This window comes from Acipenser ruthenus, chromosome 4 (genome assembly GCF_902713425.1).
Source record: "Acipenser ruthenus chromosome 4, fAciRut3.2 maternal haplotype, whole genome shotgun sequence".
NCBI lineage: Eukaryota > Metazoa > Chordata > Actinopteri > Acipenseriformes > Acipenseridae > Acipenser > Acipenser ruthenus.
Window position 1 is genome coordinate 4,574,746 of NC_081192.1, and position 20,687 is coordinate 4,595,432.

At 39.9% G+C, this 20,687-nt stretch overlaps 1 pseudogene; it reads left to right on the forward strand.

The window, feature by feature from the left end:
- Positions 1–4,818: 4,818 nt before the first annotated feature.
- LOC131733313 (elongator complex protein 2-like) overlaps positions 4,819–20,687 on the forward strand; it is a 49,439-nt pseudogene continuing 33,570 nt past the window's right edge.

Sequence of the window (20,687 nt, forward strand, 5' to 3'; positions counted from 1 at the left end):
AAGTATTGCAGCAAACTCCCTAAAGGATCGCTGTGACATTTTTGAGAAAATTCATTTAAATTGAAAAGGTACAGTTGGGAATTGACTCCTACAGAAACATATTACTAATTTTTACGGCTCATAAGTTATGAGGAGGCTTAAATATCCCTCCTGGGCACTGACGTGGGTATCCAGATTGGAGTTTAGATTGAACATTTTCATAACAGTGCAGAGAAACAAGTGAGCACATACCTAAATACTATTATTAAATAACATACCCCATGCAGAACGCTGCTTTTCTGGTAGCTATTTTAAATGTAGTAATGCTGTATAATGGTTCTAATTCTGTAAAGCTTATCTTCATATTTCTGGGATGCAGTTTTGTCATATCCCAGAATCTGCTGTAATAAAGCTTCAGAACATGGAAAGAAGATCTCCTGGAACTACAATCTGGTGCTCCCTCACTAATTGTATTTTATAGGATAGAACTGTGGAGCAGGTAACTTATTGGCACCTAACAGAGATATTGGAACACAGGGCGGAGGCTGGTCATGAAACAGCGCCCCCTCCTGCAGCAAGCGAGTGTCTTAACCACTATGCAAAAGAGCCGGGCTCATCTGCATTCCTAGTTTTTTACAGCTGTGTGGCGTAGTGGCGGGCAGTCAAGGCTGGTCAGTGGGAGAAATAGCAAACTCCAAACACAGAACTTGAGGACTTTTATTCAACAAAATAAACAAAAACAGGAACAAACAAAAAGTTAAACAAAAACCCTACAAACCAAACAAAATAGCACACCCAAGCTGGGCAACACACCTTCACTGACACACTCTCACCAAACAAACACTCCTTTGTTCCCTTTTAATACCATGTGGTCAGGGGCTTAATTGATTTCATCAATCATCCAATCACCACCTGGCCACATTCCACCCTCTCCCATTCAAAATTCAATCACTCAATTAATCCAACAATCAAACAATTAAACGGTTAAACAATGCCCTGTTGCTGTACAAAGGTGGTTATCTTGGTTCCAGCTTCCTTCACAAAACTCACACCCACGTGCACACTCACACCCACGTGCACACTCACACCCACGTGCACGCCCATGTGCAGAGCCTCAGCTTTGTCACAAGCTGTTAACGTCATCTTATCTCACCCTGTTTGAAAAGTGAATTTCCTGTTTGGAAATGATGAACATAAAAAGAACAATAGAACATGCATCAAATTGTTTATAAAATGTGTTCTGAGCATTAAAAATAATATGGCACCTGTTGTTTTGAAGAAAATAGTTGGGTTTATGTGTATGTCAAGTTTGGTTATAATATAAATACAGTTTTGTATGTTAGTTTGTGTTAACCCATTTTGAAAGTTTGTTTTGTCTTTAGCACTAATTAACTTTAGGAAGCTAAAACCTAGGAAAATTAAATAGCGTGTTCAATTATATAGAGACTACTGCATGGGTTAGTGTGTGATATGAGAATTTATGCCCATCCGAGCGGTGGGATACTACATAAACATTTAATGCCCACCCTCAGGGTGGGATACTACACCTCCAAGCATCACATTTCATTTATTACACACTACCCCATGCAGTATTTTTTATAATCTCTGGTGAGCAATTTTATAATTAAAGCAAACGAGAGAACAGAGGACAGAGCGGACAGCTGAGTCAGAAAAGCTGCTGTGTGAATGTGCAAGACTGTTTGGGGCTGGGAATATTCATCCCAATAAACCGTGGAGGAGCCAGCATTGCCGCTGCCAGTGTTGTCCCTAGCAGCATTTCCGCTGCTGGAATATGCCACCCCGCTGTCAGCATATCCGCTGACAGCATTGCCACCAGCAGCCTTTCCACTGCCAGTAGTGCTACGGGAGGAAGAACTCACCCTGCTGTCAGCATTACAAATGGAGGAGGACATCGCTCCACTGCCAGCACTTCCGCTGACAGCATTGCCGCTGTCAGCCTTGCAACTGCCAGCGTTGCTACTGGCAGCATGTTCGCTGCCAGAATCGCCTAGGCTGGAGGAGCCCATATTGGAGCTGTCAGCATTTCTGCTGACAGCATTGCTACTGGCAACATTGCCGCCCTTGATGCGTCTGTTCTTGGCCCAGGACTATAGGCAAGACTTTTGGGGTTTTAAGTGGGGAGGTGGCCTTTGAGGCCATGTGTGCTGCGCACAAGGAGGGAGATGTCTGATGGGGTACCCCCGCCCTAATTTTGGTTTATTTTGTATAGTTTGTGTTATGTATCACAGGGGTGTTAATATATATACTGTATATATATATTGGCATGTGAGCACAGGGATGTGGGTTTGTGTGTGTGGAATAGTGGTGGCAGGGAGGCAGTTAAAATCCTCCTTGTAAAGCACATGGGAATGTGGCTGGAGCTGTGAATTGAATAAATTATTAAATGATTAATTCATTAATGAATTATGGGTGAGAAAGGGGTGTTCAGAGGCAGAACGTGAGTCAGGCAGAGGAGTAAAAGTAAAAGTAAATATAAACAATTGAGCTTTCTGTGCCCTTCACTGCACCCTTCGACTGAGTGTACAAAACAGCTGACTTCTGCAGAAGTGTTTTTGTGTGGAAGTCCCAGAACTCTTTACGTTAAAGACGGAGACAAGTGGGAACAATTCGCAATATGGCAGACGCGGCTGCACAGGAATGTAATGTAACTGTAGTTCCCTTTCAAGTCAAAAATAACCATCAAGGTATGGGATATTGCCGTCAGGCAGTAGGGATTGGCTGAGCTTTTATAGCAAAGCTGCCGATAGGCCTCTGCACGAGCTGCCGTGTAATCCCGCCCCCCTGGGAGCTTACTATACGCAGTGCGCAGAGACTCATTTCCTCTTTTGTCTTCAGCATTGGTAGCGGTAGGTAATAGAGCTAGGTAACTGATTGTACTCAATAAGTGTAAGCTTGAGAAGCTGTTTTTTTCCCCTTCTCCGAGTTTATTTCAGTTATTATTATTTTATTTGTTAGGATTATATATTTGTATTACATTTATATTTTCCTTCACGCTTTGCTTCGGCATTGCGTTTCTTTTCTTTCTTTCGTGGTCTCTCGTCTTCCCTCTGTTCTAATTAATTAATAATTATTATTGTTGTATTTCGGGTTTTTTCTGTATATATATATCTATTGTTTATATATATTATATATTGTTTAGAGGACGTGTTGTGCGTTGGCCTTAGGCCACGCGCGTATACTGCAGCCTCAGTCTTGATTTAGACCGCGTGTGTGTGAGCCTGCACTGCAGTGTTCCCCGATTCCCATTGCGGCGTGTTCTGTACTGCCACGTGGTAGCTGTACGGTTTCCCTACAGTCCCCTTATTTTATATAGTTGCTGCAGCGTCCAAAAAAAAAATCCCATTCACTATACAGAGGAAGACGACCACAAAGTGCAATTCCCAGTACCAACAGGTAGGTATTGCACAGCACCCAAGACACTGTACCAGCACTTCGCGTCTCCGCTCTGCGGGTCAGCTGACGCCTAGGCGTCTGTGCTAGCGTTCTACGCTCGGTACTCACGCTCCGGCACTTTTGGTGTCAGCGCTTCGGCGCTTGGTGCAGCGCTTCAGTGCTTGGTGCTTAGTGCATCCGCGCTTGGGGACTCGGTGCTCGAAGCTTGACGCTTCAGCGCTCGGTGCTCGACACTCGGTGCACTTCCATTGACGCACGCACCTTCGGTGCTCGACGCTCGGCGCACGGTGCTCGACGCACGGTGCTCGACGCTTCGACGCTTCGACGCTTCGACGCTCAACGTTTGGTGCTCTGCGCTCGGTGCTTGGCACTCAGTGCTCTGCGCTCTGTGCTTGACGCACACACCTTCGGTGCTCGGCGCTCGGTGCTCGGTGCTCGGCGCTCGGTGCTCTGTGCCCCGGCACTCAATGCTCGGTGCTCGGCTCTCGGCGCTCGGCGCTCGGCGCTCGGTGCTCGGCGCTCGGTGCTCTGTGCCCCGGCACTCAATGCTCGGTGCTCGGCACTCGACGCATGCACCTTCGGTGCTCGGCTCTCGGTGCTCGGTGCTCGGCGCTCGGTGCTTGGTGCTCTGTGCCCCGGCACTCAATGCTCGGTGCTCGGCACTCGACGCATGCACCTTCGGTGCTCGGCTCTCGGTGCTCGGTGCTCGGTGCTCGGCGCTCGGTGCTCTGTGCCCCGGCACTCAATGCTCGGTGCTCGGCACTCGACGCATGCACCTTCGGTGCTCGGCTCTCGGTGCTCGGTGCTCGGCGCTCGGTGCTTGGTGCTCTGTGCCCCGGCACTCAATGCTCGGTGCTCGGCACTCGACGCATGCACCTTCGGTGCTCGGCTCTCGGTGCTCGGTGCTCGGCGCTCGGCGCTTGGTGCTCGACGCTCGGTGCTCTGCGCTCAACGCACGCACCTTCGGTGCTCGGCGCTCAACGCACGCACCTCGACGCTTTGACGTTCGTCGCTTCAGCGCTCGACGCTTGGTGCCTGGTGCATCGACGCTACACGCTCACGCACCTCGACGTTCGACGCTCAGCGCTCGATGCTCGGTGCATGAGCATGTCTTTCCATTGGTGCGTCACTTGCCAGGCGAAGTTGCCTGCGAGTGACCCACATGATGATTGTGTGGCGTGCCTGGGCCCAGAGCACGCCGCATCCGCCTTAGCGGACAGGACATATTTTGGCTTGTGTGCGGGATTCCAAACCCCGCACCCTTCGCCAGAGGGCGAAGGCGGCAGTTGGTGGGCATTCGCCCTCCTCGGGGTCGTCCCACACCGCCTCTGCCCCGCCGTCGTCCACGGCGACTCTGCCAGTCAGGCTGCAGCTCTCCAGAAGCCCGTCCTCCCAGCTCACAGCTGGTCAGAGGTCCCCGCCCAGATGCTTGCGGGAACGCTCCCCCAGTCCTGTCGTGCGAGATCCCTCCCCTTGCAGGGAACGCCCCCGTCGGGAGTCCAGATCGCGCTCCAGGTCACCGCGCCGGAAGGGACGGTCCCGTTCCCCTCGCTGAGACAGGCGATACAGGGACCGATCAGGTGTGGCGGAATTGACCTCCAAAATGTCTCAATTTATGGAGGTCATGATGGGCCAGCAGTCCCTCCTGATGTCCTTGGCGAATGTGGCGCCTCCGGTCTCACACCAGCTGCCCAGGCCCACTAGCCAGCCGGTGGCTCCTCCACAGCCAATACCGGTCCCCGTCCCTCAACTACACCAGGAATGAGACGTTGATGCTGTCTCTAGGGACGCATCTGACGGGAAGCCTCTGTTGGAGGAGGACAGTGCAGAGGCAGAGTTAACCTCCCAGCCCTCTGAACAGGACGTGGAGCTGGAGATACTGGATACCAACGACCCTATGTGGTCGTTGGTTGAGAGAGCAACCCGCCACCTGGGTGTGGAGTGGCCTATGGTGGAGCAACCGCGGTGCTCTCTATTTGAGTCGCCCTCAGCTCAGCCCCGTTAATCAAGGATGCTCCCGACATTCCCTGATTTTATAAAGGAGGTGCAGTCCACCTGGGGGACTCCGACATCTCGCAAGGCTTCGGCCTTTAACATGCAGGGGGCAAAGGAAGCTGGGTTGGCGTCCTTCCCACCGGTGGATGCTGCGTCCCAACAAGCAATGCAGGATCACAGAGGTACACCTCAAAAAGGGGTACTCTGCGGCCACAGAGGTGGTCAGGCTATCTAATGTAGCCAAGCTGCTCACTGTTTACCAGGCGGCGCTTATATATAAACAATATATACATTGTGAATACTATATAAAGGAAAATAATTAACCAATTAAGAAAAAACAAGTTTACTTTGTATATTGTGGAGAACTACTGTACTTACTACTGTACAAACATTAGTGAAAGCAACAAATAACTTAAAATACCTTCATAACTTAAAAGCATCAATTAGGTTCAGAATACACAACAAAGTGGTCTAAAGAAACAGAGAGAATAAATAGCTTGTTTATAAGCTGTGTAAAAGCCTCCGGATTTTTGTTTTTATAAAGCCCCTGATGAAGAACATAACCCTCACTAGCACAGAATGACAGAATGTAATAGGTTTCCTTTTATCATGCTAGTACACTGATTTGGAGGTGATTAAGGCCTGTGAAATGCACAGCACTTTTCTTTGTGTTTGATGTTTGCAGAACTGTCACTGCTTGCACTGCATTAAAAGGACCAAAGCCAGAAAGTATATCTACTGTATAATGAGCACTGGGATGTTGCTGCTGTTTCTTGGTTTTTCAAATCACTTCCTGAGACATAACTCTGTTTCACTGCTATGGTCCATCGCCAATCATTAGATACCAGGAAGAAAGTATTTATTTTTTAAATCTGAGGCACTATGTAAGGATTGTGGAAACAACTATAATTTTATTTATTTTTATTTATTGCATTTATATAGCGCTTTTTATACAAAAGTATCACAAAGCACTGTACAGTACTGTGTCAGTGACAGGGTTAATGTTCCTGCCAGCAACCACAGATGTGGCCACTCTCCAGTTAGTGCAAATTGGTGCGAATAGGGGAGTGGCCATCTGCATAAAAGCAGCCAAAAATCCTCTGTCTAGGAGAGGGGAGTTTGGTGAGTGTACACTGTGTTTGCTATTCTGTTTCTGCATATTTGGTGTTTGTAAAGTTCAGTGAAGGCTCTGCCCAGCTGGAACAGTTTTTTGTGGTCTGATTGTAAGTAGTGCCGGCAAATGCCCAGCCTATGTTTTTGCGTTTTGTTTAAACCTTTATTTTGGCCCTTGTGCCCTTTTTATTTGTATTTGGTGTTATTTTGTTTATTAAATGTGTGCTTTAGCGCTTAACTGCAGCTTCCTGGCTTCTGAGTCTCTGTCTCGCCGCTACCCTGAAACAAATACATAGCAGAAAAAAAGAACAAATCACAATTCATTTGTATAGCATGTCACACGTACAACTGCCACAATCAGACCATTTAAATAACAGTATACACATAATCCAAAAGCAGTCATTTTAAAGTTACATTAACACCCACTAAGATAAGAATGCTATTTATAAAAGTGCGTTTTTGGTCTTAAACTTTAACAGTTCCAGCTTCCCTGACAAACGAAGGCAGGGCATTCCATAATTTAGGAGCTCTACAAGAAAAAGCCCTACCTCCTGTGTTTAAAACTACTCATTCTCTGAGTAACTTATAGCTTGTTATTACCTAAATGGCATTGTCTCAGATTAGGCTTGTCTACTGGAAACACATGCTTGGCAGTAATACTCTCCACCGGGTGCTGCATAACATTACCCTTTTGAGGAGGAAGCCCAAACTGTAATGATGTCTGTTATATATGCTTAAATAAATGTGGAATTCATATCATGGTGTATGACAAGAATAAACTATTTGCTTGAATATTAAAATATTCCTTGATCATGTACTGTACAACAATCCCATTCTATTCCTAAACGTCAACTTGTTAGCATCAGTCTCACTGTAGTATTCTACCAGTTCATTAAACCAGGTCAAACCCAATTGTTTTTAATTAAGGCTCCTTCATGCATATTGAAGCTTTGACATTTAATTTCTATTTCAAATAATGTCGCGTTTGATATCTTAGAATGCAGAATGAGATTGCTTTTATAAAGCAAAACTGCAGCCCTGAAAAAAAAAAAAAATCTTTGTACACTACCAGGGAGTTACATTGATTAAAAGAACACAAAAACAATGGTATATTATTATCAACAGCGAGAAGAATCATTAATGTCAGCCCTCGTCGTTCTATATATTTCTTTTTAACTTGGTTTTCTCTTTCAAATGCTAATTAGGTCTGTGCACATTCATTTAGCAAATAATTCTCCTTCAGATAAGGTCTTAAAAAGTTGATACTTCTATAAGTAGAAAATGCTGAAAGAAATAGCTTTTCTAAATAAAAAGCATTGTTTTTTTCTACTTTAAAAACATTACTGTTTCATTTTTGATAAATAATAAAATTAAAATAAATAATAATAATGCACATTTGTCAAAGCTATCAGTTACAAAATTCCCAGATCATGAACACAGATTCCCTTAGTAATCATCACTGGCACTCCAACAACCTTGAGCACCTCTTCCTGGGAGGTACTGGAAGTACCAAGTAAATGACTTTTTCTTTATGGTTGTGTTTTTTACATAATTGGGTGCCTTATTTAATGCATTTAATTATTTCATTGTCCCTCATAAATTAACCTTACGTTGTATCACATCTGAAGCCTGTTGTACACAAAGGCTTATTAGTTGATGTGTAGATCCCTCAGAGGAACCACTTCTTAATATGACACTGGTATGTGTAGATCCCTCAGAGGAAACACTTCTTAATATGACACTGGTATGTGTAGATCTCTCAGAGGAAACACTTCTTAATATGGCACTGGTATGTGTAGATCCTTCAGAGGAACCACTTCTTAATATGGCACTGGTATGTGTAGATCTCTCAGAGGAACCACTTCTTAATATGGCACTGGTATGTGTAGATCCCTCAGAGGAACCACTTCTTAATATGGCACTGGTATGTGTAGATCTCTCAGAAGAACCACTTCTTAATATGGCACTGGTATGTGTAGATCCCTCAGAGGAACCACTTCTTAATATGACACTGGTATGTGTAGATCCCTCAGAGGAACCACTTCTTAATATGACACTGGTATGTGTAGATCCCTCAGAGGAACCACTTCTTAATATGGCACTGGTATGTGTAGATCTCTCAGAAGAACCACTTCTTAATATGGCACTGGTATGTGTAGATCCCTCAGAGGAACCACTCTTTAATATGACACTGGTATGTGTAGATCCCTCAGAGGAACCACTTCTTAATATGGTACTGGTATGTGTAGATCCCTCAGAGGAACCACTTCTTAATATGGCACTGGTATGTGTAGATCTCTCAGAGGAAACACTTCTTAATATGGCACTGGTGTGTGTAGATCTCTCAGAGGAAACACTTCCTAATATGGCACTGGTATGTGTAGATCCCTCAGAGGAAACACTGAGCCCCTCTGCTCTGCCAGAAGTGGAGGTGTGAAATGCAGGATATTAATCAGAACAATATGAGATCACAGATGATCGAATCCAATTGTCAGGAGCATAAAATATCAGACCTTACAGTATTAAGTTTACCTGTCACAAATGACAATTTGTTTATTAAACCAGTATACTTACTATATTGCTCCTTTCATAAATGGTCCCACTCCAAGTCATTTTTCACTGGACAGCATTAGTTACTATAGTGACAGGCCACTAACAGAAGGAACTTCAGTGATTGAGAGATATCTCTTGGTATCCTGGCAGCATTATTAATTACTGGAAACAGTTTTTCTAGCAAAACCGTTGACATAGGCTGAGATGTGAGATTCTGTATTTAAGGCAAATTGATTTTAAAATCATGGTTAATACACACTCACTGCTGATTTTAAAATCATGGTTAATACACACCCACTGTTGATTTTAAAATCATGGTTAATACACACTCACTGCTGATTTTAAAATCATAGTTAATACACACTCACTACTGATTTTAAAATCATGGTTAATACACACTGATGATTTTAAAATCATGGTTAATACACACTCACTGTTGATTTTAAAATCATGGCTAATACACACTTACTGATGATTTTAAAATCATGGATAATACACACTTACTGATTATTTTAAAATCATGGTTAACACACACTCACTGCTGATTTTAAAGTCATGGTTAATACACACTTACTGATGATTTTAAAGTCATGGTTAATACACACACTGATGATTTTAAAATCATGGTTAACACACACTCACTGCTGATTTTAAAGTCATGGTTAATACACACTCACTGCTGATTTTAAAGTCATGGTTAATACAGACAGGAATTATGGGTGAAAGCGCTGGTGCACAGATTTATTGCAACCAAAAATATATAAAACACTTTTACAAAAACACACAGCTCACCAAGCAAAATAAAAAAAAAAAAAAGTTTAAACAAAACAAAGTCTCAGACACATAAAACAAAACGATACTCAGGTCAGGCTGGGCAGTCGCCTTCACTGATGGTCCGATGACACTAGCATGCTGGTCCTTCCAGCACGCGTGACACTTGTTTGTTTTCCTCTCTTTTTACTTTTGTTTTGTTCTCTTTCAGTTCTTGCTCACTCACGTTCCTATCTGACCATCTCCGGATTAGCAATAAATGAATCCATCTGGAGATGGTCACATTCTACATGAGTTTAGAGAGGTGGGGCTTTAACCCCATCCACGCTGCCAAACAATAACACATTCACCTGTTCTAAATAAACAAACACAATAAATGTGACATCATAATACACCCCACAATAATACATTTAACTGCAGCCCCACTAATCGCGTGCAGGGCTCTCCTCTGCCCTGCATATATAAAACAAGTTCAAAAAGAAATTGTTACAAAATGCTGACAGAATTTCAACAAACATGAAAGGTATGCACAAATGAATTTAATTTAGACCTCATTTTCGTTCCAAGAAATTAGTCAGGCACCCTGCTTAGAACACTAAAAATAACCATTGCTTTGATTTTTTCCAGTTGTGTTTCAGAGGTAGTAAAACACACATGCAAGTGCGAGCTGGATTACAGAGGAAAATAAATGAGATTTCCCTTTTGCAAAAAGACATGAAAGGATTATTTGCCTGCGATTCTATTTTTCTATTGTTTTGCTCGCAGCTCACTCTGGTCCCTTCTTATATTGCTTGACTGGTGTGAATAACTCAGCAAAATGTATTCTTATTTGGAAAAGGTTGTTTTTATCCCCTTATAAACACATCTTTTTTTTTTAATACATTTCAAAATACAGGTAGATACATTTAACACATATTTACTACATGCACTCCATATTAACAACATACATTTAACAAAAGTTATTTCCAGATCATATGGTTTTATTATAAATATGTGCTATATTTGTGAAGCGGTTAACTCTAAATAGTCATTAACATTTTTTTTTTCAGAAAGGAAAAGCACACACAATACAATTAAAAAACAGAAATAAACATCTCACATATTTAATTTAAGGACTTCTAAGTAGTCTTAAGTGTTTTTTTAATTGTTATTATCCTGGATTCTGTTATCAGAATATCATTTATCATTTGAGAAATGTTGCCAAATTGAAGTCTGTGCTGGATACGAGGGATTCAGAGATGCTGATACATGCATTTATAATTTCTCGTCTTGACTATTGCAATTCCTTGTTTGTTGGTATACGTGCCACTAAACTCAGAAGGCTTCAGCTTGTTCAGAACGCAGCTGCCTGACTGCTTTCTCACACTCGTCTTTCTCAACACATTACTCCAGTGCTCAGGTCCTTACATTGGTTACCAGTGAGTGAACCAAAATGATTTAAAAGTTGCCGTAATAACTTATAAGGTCCTTCATGGATTAGGGCCATCCTATCTCCAAGAACTACTAACTCTATATGTTCTATTGATTCTTTGAGATCAAAAGCAAAACTTTTTTTTTGCTGCTGTGTTCCTCGTTTAAAGAAACTCTGTTCCTCAAACTCTATCATTTCTCATTGTTCACATTTATTTCTATCTGCATAGGAGGAGGCTGTGTGGTCCAGTGGTTAAAGAAAAGGGCTTGTAACCTGGAGGTCCCCGGTTCAAATCCCACCTCAGCCACTGACTCATTGCGTGACCCTGAGCAAGCCACTTAACCTCCTTGTACTCAGTCTTTCGGGTGAGACGTAATTGTAAGTGACTCTGCAGCTGATGCATAGTTCATACACCCTAGTCCCTGTAGGTCGCCTTGGATAAAGGCGTCTGCTAAATAAACTAATAATAATAATATCCTCAACTAAAGTTAATAACACATAAGAAACCAAGATATTAAACACAAAAAGTGATAATACTGCTAGTCCTGGAGTTAAAAATACAAATATCTTGGTTATTCCCCATCCCTTCCTATATAGCTTCATCTCACTCATCTGAATGCAAGCTCCTGGTTCTCTAACAGAGGTCACTGGATGCAATGTTGTTTCTTAGGGGAGAGGAGGCATTGTTGCATAAGGGACATGCAAACTCTGTAGCCCTGCACCACCCACTGGTAATACAATTGTGTTTATTTTGTCTTTATAAAAATAAAGGTTGGCAACTGTATTTTACAGTAACAGGCGTACCATTTTTTATGTTTAATAAGTTGTTATTCGAGTGCAATGGTGTAACGTCAATTTTTGCTGCTTCGTCAAAATTTGCTACCGGTGTAGTGTTAGAAAGTTCCATTAAGATCACGTAAATGGATAAGAACGATTTCAAATAAGAGCAGTTTCAAACAACATGAATTCGGATACCTATAAGAGTAAAATCAAGTACAACATACAGAGAATAGTTATAGTTAAGAGCATTAGTGGAATACGGCAAAGTATGGAGCAGTTCAGTGCAAGTACAAGATGATGGAAGTACTGATACAGGTGGGTGCCATGTAGTCCAGTATAGTCGAGAGTTGTGAGGTTTACAGACGCTGTAAACAGAGGTTTACCATTTACTATTTACAATTAATTATACTTTTTTTTTTGCAAATTTAAATTGGAAACAGACAATCAATTTCTCTAAAAATAAGAAAAAAAAATCACAATGAACAAGGCAAAATGATAAGTCCACTGCAAGTTGCATAAGTAATAAAATGACAAGACCCAACGTATTGCATATGATAAATAGTTGCATACTATTTTCTTAACGTTGGAAAAATATGGTTAATTCAATTTAAAAAGATGTAAAAGACTGAAAACAGCACAACGTACCAAATTTGAATGGGTGATTCCCTGCTTTCTTAATGGAAGTTGTTTAGGCATGTGCGAGCATGCACAGTGCGCTGCGTACCACTTTTTACTGCATACCTGAAAATAACACAACACCGGTAGCAATATATGACATGTATGACCGTCAAATTTTGCTACCTTGTCAAAATCTGCTACCTGTACCAAAATTTCATCTGTACCTATAAATGTAATTTTTTTGGGTCAAGTTATAACAATCCAACAGTTCATTTTGGTGGTTATAATTATAGAGAGTAGTTTGAAAAGATTTCAAAAAATATATAGCAGAACTAAAATAATGTAATATAATTAACATTACTTATTTTTAAACTAATCTCAATAACATGACTGGAATTCACACCAGGAAATATCTCTAATAATAATAATAATAATAATAATAATAATAATAATAATAACAGTACTAACTTTGCAAAACAATTTTACAAAGCTGTACTTCAGGGTTATACAGTGTCAAGAAAACGCAGCGCTTCAATGTAAACAATTGCAGTATAGTTGCTGTCTGTATTTAATATAATTATTACATGTGGAGTAAAATGTAACTTTACAAAACACGCACTTTCTCATCCAAAAATATAGGCAGCAGTTTTTGATGAGCATCCTGCGCATAGCAGGGTGGAAATAGTCTGGGCATGTGCAGTACGCAAAGTAGGAACATTTGATAGGCAGCATAAATTGATGTGACAACTGTAATAATACATAATCTTAACCCATGCCTGCTCACTCAACACCATAGCTTTCTTTATGTCAGAGCACCGTTTTTTTTCTTTTATTATTTATTTATTTCTTAGCAGACACCCTTATCCAGGGCGACTTACAATTGTTACAAGATATCACATTATACATTATTTCACATTATACAGATATCACATTATTTTTACATACAATTACTCATTTATACAGTTGGGTTTTTACTGGAGCAATCTAGGTAAAGTACCTTGCTCAAGGGTACAGCAGCAGTGTCCCTCACCAGGGATTGAACCCACAACCCTCCGGTCAAGAGTCCAGAGCCCTAACCACTACTCCACACTGCTGCCCGGATGCTGAATGTTTTTTTAATTTTGATATGATAATAGAAAAGAAGTGTAATCTCTACCCTTAATGGACAGTCAGGGAGAGTTAACTGTGTGCCGTGGGTTCACAAGAAAGACTGCAGTGAGTAACAAGCTAGTACTGATACTTTTAAATTACATTTACTTCTAGGTAATGTCACACATGACATGCGTTATCTGCAGAAGCTATTAACCAGTCTAGTTCATTTAAAATGTTTGCTGTTTTTTAATTAGTTCAGAAGAAGTGTATTATACAGTACTGAGAAAAGCTGATTATATTTTGTATTTTGCTCAAGTTAAAACGTCTTTGTTTGCTGCAGGTCCAGAATCCGAACTTGTGTCAGGAGGTTCAGATAACCTGGTCCTTCTCTAGGAGGAACAGGATGGAAAGGTATGTTGCAAACAGTAGGCAGTTCCCTTTTAATAGGGCCCCTGTGAGTTGGTATTATAATCTGGATCCTTCTGTAAGGGTTGGTTCTTAAGCGTTCTAGGGTCCTATGTTTGTATGGTGGTGTCAACTCTGTTCTTGCTCGAGAGTTTTCCCCAAAACGTCTTGCAAACCTACTGTTTTCTTTTGGGGTTGGGCCCAAGACAAAAAAAGTGAATGCAAAATTCAAATTTTCAAAAGGGTGCTTTCAGAGTTGTATGTAGAATTATATCCTAATTACCTCAATAATATTAAAAAAAGATAACTACAAAATATGTGTGGAGGTGTAGCACAGACTGCAGCTCTGAATCGTTAATGCTTCCCCTGAAGCTAATATTTGCCACTGCAATTAGTAAGGTTGCTTCTTTAAAGCTATGTAAGCATCAACATTGACACCTGCTGTGTGGATCTGGAATTGCTGTTTTGCTTTTTTTTTGCTGTAAATCATTTCTGACTCCTGGGTCAGCAGAGCTACCATTAAATTCACCCTGCTCATGCCGAACAAATAGAATCATTAAAAATAAATACATAACAAATATCCATTTCTTCTTAAAACAAAAACTAAGCCTCTGTATTATACTGTCATGCAAGGGGAGTTGGGGGAATCAACATTGGGGTAACATATCTCCAAGACTGGAAACATAAACTATTTTACAGGTATTCAAAGCTGCTGAATTGGATCTTTAAATCTTCAGTGTATATATTCACTTTTTTTCTGCCTGGTTCTCCAAGTCTGGACAACTTATTGGCCACACTGGAGCAGTCTGTGTAGTTGATGCTGTTTACCAGGATACAGAAGCTGCCCGTCAGCTACTCGTAGCCTCAGCTGCTTCCGACTCCACAGTCAAAATCTGGACTAGACAAGGCCCAGAGAGTAAGTGGTTACACATGGGCTATGCAGACAAACATTTGGCAACGTGCCTGTAACATGCTGTACACAGATATGTTTTTAGACACCAGTAATTCAAAAAGCAAGTAAACATGTTCCTTAAAAATAATGTTCATGTTTTATCTCCCAAAATTAAATTTTATACCTGGCATTTTGAATTTCATACTTCTACAGCATGTAGAGAGTTAATTCAGGACACTGAATAATAGACAGTTGCCATACGTTATTTACAAGTTGCACAGAATAGATTGTGTACAGTATAATGCTACACCTATTAAATTGAAATACATACTGTATAAATTGCTCTTGCACCTTGTTTCATGATGGAGACAATTTTGACACAAACAGGCTGAAGTAAATGTGGCCAAAGGAAGTAGTGAGTTACAATTGTGCCTGGACAGAGTAAAACGGCAGGATTGGATTAGATGTGATTGCAGCTGATATGACACCACCTGTTTCAGGCTATAAGAAAGGAGTGAATCCCTGTAACCTTGGCTAACGATCCCATAACAAACATCGCCCATAGTTTTCCATGGATGGCAGATCAGAAGAGAGAGCTCTGATTTGGGCAGACACATCTAGTTAGAATGAACCTATTTCAGATGCAGGTCATGTAATCTGCACTTGAAAAGATATCCCTGTCTCGGGTGGTTTAATACAGGGCGGTGGAGATATTTCTCATGTTTTATGCTCGAGATACTGTAATGCGGTCTGTGGTTTGGAGGAATGGTCAGTTTTATTATGTCTCAACACAGCATGCATTTGTCATATGTGCATCAGTCAATAAAGAACATTCTGTGCGTTGTGTAGGTCTTTAGGGTAAATGACACTTGTATCTGTAATCATGACCTCATGATATTTAAGCATCCTGTGAGCTCATACTTTACCTCACTCTTTTTTTTTTAATCTTCAGTACAGTGTGTTCAAACCATATCGTTTGGAAATGGATTTGTAATGGACGTCTCCCTAGCGCTGTTGTCGGGCATTAGTGGTGAGTGTTCTGCTGCTCCCATGTTTTAAAATGTATTATTTTTATTTTTTACTTTAATGTTTAACAGCTACCTGTAAATTCAGAACCAACACTTAACGGGGGCTTTCTCACTATGAGCAGCCATTAGCTCAGCACTGTTAAGTGAACAGAGACACTCAAGAGTTACTGAATATGGCAGCAAGTCTTCTATATGCAGCTTTAAAAGAGCAAAGCTTTGACCCTGTCTCCTGTAACAGTTATATTGGTCAGATCTTCCTGTTACTAACTAACACTACTCGCTTGCTTTTTCTCTCTGCCCCGACAATAACATTCAGTTTTACATTAAATATAATTATATCATTTTACACTTAAATATAATTATATCATTTTACACTTAAATATAATTATATCATTTTACACTTAAATATAAGTCTGCCTCACATTTACTTAGAACCAGACTCTTAACCCTTTAAGGTACAAGGAGCATATGTGTCCCACAAATAAACGTTTTTATTGTTGCAGTGAGGTGCACGGAACAGGATTTACAATGTACTGACAGGTTGGATCTGGTCATCCATATTTTCAATTTCCTTGTGATCCCTGAGTCACTCTCAAATGTATTTTAAGAAACCGTTTGAACAACCGCTCAATTCCTTGTGTCCCTTGAGGGGTTCATATTTGATAAAGTCCTAATTTAAAAGGATTTGTATGCACTTACATTGACCAATACAATTTCACACATTTAACCTCGTTTAAAGGTTACTACTGCGTGTTTCTAAAGTTATAAGCTTATTTTATTATTAGATCTGCTGTAGAAATACAAATGACTGCTTTAGTTCATGGTGTGTGTGATGGCTAAACTTGCGCAGGATATTTCAGTTTTTTGGTCGTCCTGCCTATGTCTTCAACCACAAGTGTCCCATTTTTCTTTCATGTGCTTGAAGTTTGACAGATGCACTAAAGTGCTATTCTTTAGAGCATTGTGCAATTATACCAACACATGTATAAATATTTGTAAAAAGAGCAGTATAAGAAATGTTCTAGTCTTCAATGGTCATGTTTGTGATAAGCTGATGATCGTTTTTCTTTTTCAGTTCCTGTTTTGGCTTGTGGGGGTGATGACTGTAAAGTTCATATATTTATACAGCAGAGCAAGCAGGTAAGGTCTTCTAAGCTGCATACGTTTCTGACAGTGTGGAACCCAAAAAAACTGTTAATAAGAATGTTTAGCTGGATTATACTGTAATGGGAGTCTGTGTGGGCAAATGTAATGTCAATTATTATTACTCTCTAGAAAATATCAATCATATTTATTGCTTATGGTAAATAAAAGCATACTGTAGTTTACCTGCTGGTTCAACATTTATTGTGAGAAATGAGTGTCATTCCTAGAAAATTAATATCATTTTGGATTAGCACTGCTCTTGAGACTCATTAAAACAAATTGGATGTATCTGAAGAAATTACTGTTTTTTTTTCCCCAGGGATATTAATATCTTTTGTAACAGGTGGCCTGAATGGGGTTTAACAGACAACACAATTCTCTTTTGCTAGTTTTTTGGTGAACTTCTGATAGCGTCCTCTGCTCTTTTTAGTGCAGTCTCTTATGCAGTGATATTAAAGGGTTTGATTGTACTTGTTGGTATCAGGCTTTTGTCATTAGAATATTTTTTCAATAGATTGAAGTCAATAAAAGTATTTTTGTAAAAAAGATATGATCAGAGACTTTGTTCACCAATTGCTTGTGTAACTAGAATGTTTCTTTTCTTATCATCTGAGAAAACAATCATATGGAAATGTTTGATTCCATGTTTGTGTTATTGATTATGAACATAAGACCCCTTTGTTTTTCTTTTTTTTCAGTTTCTGAAAGTCCTCTCGCTCCATGGGCATGAAGATTGGATCTGAGGATTAGAGTAGACTGTTCATGGTAAAGATGGAAACAGACACTGTCATTCTGTAGTTCTAGACGGCATTAGTAATTCATGGTGCCTTCTTATCTAGCACAATTATCATTCCCCTGCTTTTTTTCTCATGTTAAACATTTAGGGTTCTCTTTACATTGAAAAGACCACCAAATATAAGGCAGTTTAAACTTTATGTACAGAATGTTGAGATGCTTCTTTGGCTCTCTTCAAGGTCCCTTCTGGTAATGCATTTTGTTAACTTAGTTATAAAGGCTTGTGCAAGTCACAAAATATTGTGTTTAAATGGCTAAGTCATATGAATGTTGGAAACAGTCATTTGAAAGAAGACATTCTAATTCCTTAAATTATAATGACTATATACAGTAAGTTGCAAGTAAGTTTTTTTTGCCTCTGTCTTGCAATTTCTAAAATATGTTTATAATGCAAGGATAAAGTTTTTTGCTCTGTGCTGAAACATGGTTGAGTCCCGTCGTAATAAAATATTAAAGAAAATAAATGCAGTATGTAGTGTAGCATTACAATGGATACATTTCAGTTTTATTTATTTATTTTTTAACAGGTGGGGATGTTTTATTAGTGGGCTGTGCACAGTGTTTGCAAAGCCTGCCTTTAGTCCTGAGTCCCTGGAGGAAGACATTATAAAAGTTGTGCAGAACTTCTTCATGGTAAAAACAACGGGTGAATCATGACTGCTGAGTGTACGTGGTACACTGACTGCCACTTAATGTACCAAGTCCTGCTGTCCTTTAAAATGTAATTACTTCAATTGAATTAACCTTGAATGTTTTAATTAACTGTTTGAAGAAGTGGTAGTTCTGTAAAGGATTGAGCTGTGCACTGCACTCCATTCAATTGTGGTCATTATGTCCTGTCAGCTCAACTCTAGCATTGTGCCACATGCTTCTGTGTGGACAGGGATTGTGAAAGTAAATAAACTTTACTGATCGTCGTAAAATTGAAATCATATGTAATAAAATGCCACTGCCTTGTGTAGTAAATAAAAACACAAAAATTGTATGTGTAATTGTTCATTTGGCAAGAAAGTGAGTTCCTAAAAGTGAATAAAGCAACATGAACTGACAGGAGCCAGTGAATAACTTCACGAAACTGTGTAAAGAGCCAAAACGCTTTACAAATTTTAGTCCCTTAGGTATTAATCAAAAAAAAAAAGTCGGTGTAAAACAAAATCGGTTCACTTTTGTACATTACGGGAAAAAATCAAATAACAGGTGAAAGTCAAGGGGTTACAAAACCACCAGGAGGAGTGGCCAAAGTCACTGTGTGTTTTTAACTCTGCAGTATAAAACAGACCTTTATTTATTCTTCAGATTGTTGCACATCATTTGCAGTTACCTTGGAGACTGTGTTGGCAGGCCACGAAAACTTGGTGTATGGAGTTCACTGGCAGCCTCCTTTTCTTAAGGTAAGACAGAAGTAAGTGTGTGACTGGAGAACAAAAATCTAAAAGTAAATAGGATATATAAGTCATTTACAACAATAGTAACATGATAGCATAGTGTAGTAAAGCATAGTGAAAGCATGCTAAAATAAAATGAATAAATTACCATGGCCATTTAAACCTTTCATAAGGGATGGTGCTGAGTTTAGTTTAAACTAGTACTGGGACGAGCACGGCATTTTCATGTTCAGATATTCGCTCATAATTTAAATATTTGTTCTGATATTTCTTCATTTTCAAAAAGTAATAAAAGCCATTATATTGCTCGGAACGCAGCAGAGACAGCATAGCAGCAGGGGGAGGGGGGTGTGGCCCCTGTGTGTGCCTTTATTTTACAGCAAGACGTTACAATATGTAAGACGTTAAAGTAGAAAAATATCGCAGGAGTAAAGAATACATTGTGTTGACCTTACTTTACCCCAATGAATTAAGTACAAAATAAAGGATGCCAAATAACAGTTCAAGTTAAATGTTGTTTTGTTTATTCCCGAAGAAAATAGTACATAAAGTTGACATCGCATTATATATTTTTTTACTTATTTTCATTCCTTGCCATTGCTGTTTCTTCACAGTAAACAGTGGCCATCGACACGTTTTCATAAAGTAATAACATGAGGTTTACTTGTGCCTTTTTATAGCTAAACAAGCAAACGGAAACTTAAATTTAACTGTAAACACTTCAAATAAAACAAACGTGGAAGTGGCTTTGTAAAACAAAGGGGAAACAACTCAACGTTTAGTTTTCGTTTATTACATTCCACATAACAGAAAGTCGCAACAAAAAATATATAATATATACAATGTATAAAAATCACTACACATTTCCAGCAAGTTGGGCACTGTTTAAGCGAGACATTTCAGAACGACATGCTTGCCTTTTTTCTCTACCATGAAATTCTGACTCTGCAGCACAACACTTTTTTGACCCAGATGGGTTTCCACACTATGCGTGCGAGTGCATAATCGGGTTTGTTTACTTTTTGTTGTCTAAAACTTTTAAATAGAGGCTCGAGCTGCTGTGTTGATCCTGTGTTTTTTTTTTATTCATTTATTTATTTATTTATTTTATATATATATATATATATATAAATTAAATCTCACAGATCACACCAAGCTCTTTTTCATTTGCCATTTTTGAAACTGTTGTGCAGCTTCTGGTGAGGCAGTAAAGAAGTGCAAGGTATTTCTGTAATTTCTAGCGAATACAAACTGATTTTTTTATCCAAATATGTGTCAAAAAATATTCGTTCGACTATTTGGATATTTGT